Source organism: Dama dama, unplaced genomic scaffold (genome assembly GCF_033118175.1).
Source record: "Dama dama isolate Ldn47 unplaced genomic scaffold, ASM3311817v1 ptg000085l, whole genome shotgun sequence".
Taxonomy (NCBI): Eukaryota; Metazoa; Chordata; class Mammalia; order Artiodactyla; family Cervidae; genus Dama; species Dama dama.
Genome location: NW_026870902.1, coordinates 3,080,532 through 3,084,376, shown reverse-complemented (window position 1 = coordinate 3,084,376; position 3,845 = coordinate 3,080,532).

Sequence of the window (3,845 nt, the reverse complement as noted above, 5' to 3'; positions counted from 1 at the left end):
CTGAAAAATAGGAGGGGCATGAAAAGGTGTTCAAAAACATGAAAGCCTGAAAAGGTGAGAAAAATATGAAGAGCTTCAAAAGATGTTAAATACATGAGGAGCATGAAACGGTCTGAAAAATAGGAGGAGCATGAAGCGGTGTTCAAAAATATGAAGAGCCTGAAAATTTGTGAAAACTATGAAGAGCTTCAGAAGGTGTCAAAAATTAGATGAGCATGAAACGGTCTGAAAAATAGGAGGAGCATGAAGTGGTGTTGAAAAACATTAAGAGCCTGAAAATGTGTGAAATATATGAAGAGCTTCAAAAGATTTCAGAAATGAGAGGAGCATGAAACGGTCTGAAAAATAGGAGGAGCATGAAGCGGTGTTGAAAAACATGAGGAGCCTGAAAAGGTGTGAAACATATGAAGAGCTTCAAAAGTTGTGAAAAATATGAAGAGCTTCAAATGCTGTCAAAAATGAGATGATCATGAAACGGTCTGAGAAATAGGAGAAGCATGAAGTGGTGTTGAAAAACATGAAGAGCCTGAAAAAGTGTGAAATATATGAAGAGCTTCAAAAGGTGTGAAAAATATGAAGAGCTTCAAAAGGTGTCAAAAATATGAGGAGCATGAAACGGTCTGAAAAATAGGAGGAGCATTGTAGCATTGTTCAAAAACTTGAAGAGCCTGAAATGGTGTGAAAAATATGAAGAGCTTCAAAAGGTGTCAAAAATATGAGGAGCATGAAACGGTCTGAAAAATAGGAGGAGCATGAAACGGTCTGAAAAATAGGAGGAGCATGAAGCCGTGTTGAAAAACATGAAGAGCCTGAAAAGGTGTGAAAAATAAAGAGCTTCAAAAGGTGTCAAAAATATGTGGAGCATATAACGGTTTGAAAAATAGGAGGAGCATGAAGCGGTGTTCAAAAACATGAAGATCCTGAAAAGGTGTGAAAAATACGAAGAGCTTCAAAAGATGTGAAATACATTAGGAGCATGAAACTGTCTGTAAAATAGGAGGAGCATGAGACGGTGTTGAAAAACGTGAAGAGCCTTAAAAGGTGTGAAAAATATGAAGAGCTTCAAAAGGTGTGAAAAATATGAGGAGCATGAAATGGTCTAAAAAAGAGAGGGAGCATGAAGCATTGATGAAAAACATGAGGAGCCTGAAAACGTGTGAAAAATATGAAGAGCTTCAAAAGGTGTGAAATACATGAGGAGCATGAAACGGTCTGAAAAATAGGAGGATCATGAAGCGGTGTTGAAAAATATGAAGAGCCTGAAAAGGTGTGAAAAATATGAAGAGCTTCAAAAGCTTTCAAAAATATGAGGAGCATGAAACGGTCTGAAAAATATGAGCAGCATGAAGTGGTGTTGAAAAACATGAAGAGCCTGAAAAGGTGTGAAAAATATGAAGAGCTTCAAAAGTTATGAAAAATAGGAGGAGCATGAAGCGGTGTTGAAAAACATGAAGAGCCTGAAAAGGTGTGAAAAATACGAAGAGCTTCAAAAGGTGTGAAAAATATTAAGAGCTTCAAAAGGTGTCAAAAATATGAGGAGCATGAAAAGGTCTGAAAAATAGGAGGAGCATGAAGTGGTGTTGAAAAACATGAAGAGCCTGAAAAGATGTGAAAAATATGAAGAGCTTCAAAATGTGTCAAAAATATGAGGAGCATGAAACGGTCTGAAAAACAGGAGAAGCATGAAGCGGTGTTGAAAAACATGAGGAGCCTGAAAACGTGTGAAAAATATGAAGAGCTTCAAAAATATGAAAAATATGAAGAGATTCAAAAGGTGTGAAAAATATGAAGAGCTTCAAAAGATGTCAAAAATGAGATGAGCATGAAACGGTCTGAAGAAAAGGAGGAGCATGAAGCGGAGTTCACAAAAATGAAGAGCCTGAAAAGGTGGAAAATATATGAAGAGCTTCAAAAGGTGTCAAAAATTTGAGGAGCATGAAACAATCTGAAAAATAGGAGGAGCATGAGTTGGTTTTGAAAAACATGAAGAGCCTGAAAACATGCGAAATATATGAAGCGCTTCAAAAGGTGTGAAATACATGAGGAGCATGAAACAGTTGAAAAATAGGAGGAGCATGAAGCGGTGTTCAAAAACACGAAGAGCTTGAAAGGTGTGAAAAATATGAAGAGCTTTAAAAGGTGTCAAAAATATGAGGAGCATGAAACGTTCTGAAAAATAGGAGGATCATGAAACGTTGTTCAAAAACATGAAGAGCTTGAAAAGGTGTGAAAAATATGAAGAGCCTCAAAACGTGTCAAAAATATGAGGAGTATGAAACGGTCTGGAAAATAGCAGGAGCATGAAGCGGTGTTGAAAAAGATGAAGAGCCTGAAAACGTGTGAAAAATATGAAGAGCTTCAAAATTATGAAAAATATGAAGAGCTTCAAAAGGTGTCAATATTATGAGGAGCAGGAAACGGTCTGAAAAATAGGAGGAGCATGAAGTGGTGTTGAAAAACAGGAAGAGCCTGAAAAGGTGTGAAATATATGAAGCGCTTCAAAATGTGTCAAAATATTAGGAGCATGAAACGGTCTGAAAAATAGGAGGAGCATGAAGCGGTGTTCAAAAACATGAAGAGCCTGAAAAGGTGTGAAAAATATGAAAAGCCTAAAAACCTGTCAAAATTATGAAGAGCATGAAACGGTCTGAAAAATAGCAGGAGCATGAAGCAGTGTTGAAAAACATGAAGAGTCTGAAAACGTGTGAAAATACGAAGAACTTCAAAAATATGAAAAATATGAAGAGCTTGAAAAGGTGTGAAAAATATGAAGAGCTTCAAAAGGTGTAAAAATGAGATGAGCATGAAACGGTCTGAAAAATAGGAGGAGCATGAAGTGGTGTTGAAAAAATGAAAAGCCTGAAAAGGTGTGAAATATATGAAGAGCTTCAAAAGGTGTAAAAATATGAGGAGAATGAAATGGTCTGCAAAATAGGAAGAGCATGAAATGGAGTTCAAAAACATGAAGAGCATGAAAAGGTGTGAAATATATGAAGAGCTTCAAAATGTGTCAAAATATTAGGAGCATGATACTGTCTGAAAAATAGGAGAAGCATGCAGTGGTGTTCAAAAACATGAAGAGCCTGAAAAGTTGTGAAAAATACGCATAGCTTCAAAGCGTGTCAAAAATTAGATGAGCATGAAACGGTCTGAAAAATTGGAGGAGCAAGAAGTAGTGTTGAAAAATATGAAGAGCCTGAAAAGGTGTGAAAAATATGAAGAGCTTCAAAAGGTGTGAAATACATGAGGAGCATGAAACTCTCTGAAAAATAGGAGGAGCATGAAGTGGTGTTGAAAAACATGAAGAGCCTGAAATGGGGTGAAATATATGAAGACCTTCATAACGTGTGAAAAATATGAGGAGCTTCAAAAAGTGTCAAAATTATGAGGAGCATGAAACGGTCTGAAAAATAGGAGGAGCATGAAGCGGTGTTGAAAAATACGAGGAGCATGAAGAGGTGTGGAAAATATGAAGAGCTTCAAAATGTGTCAAAAATATGAGGAGTATGAAACGGTCTTATAAATACGAGGAGCATGAAGAGGTGTTGAAAAAAATGAAGAGCCTGAAAAGGTTTGAAAAATATGAAGAGCTTCAAAAGGTGTCAAAAATATGAGGAGCATGAAACGGTCTGAAATATAAAGGAGCATGAAACGCTGATCAAATACATGAAGAGTCTGAAAAGGTGTGAAAAATATAAAGAGCTTCAAAAGCTGTCAAGTATATGAGTAGCATGAAACGGTCTGAAAAATAGGAGGAGCATGAAGCGGTGTTCAAAAACATGAAGAGCCTTAAAAGGTGTGAAAAATATGAAGAGCTTCAAAAGGTGTCAAAAATATGAGGAGCA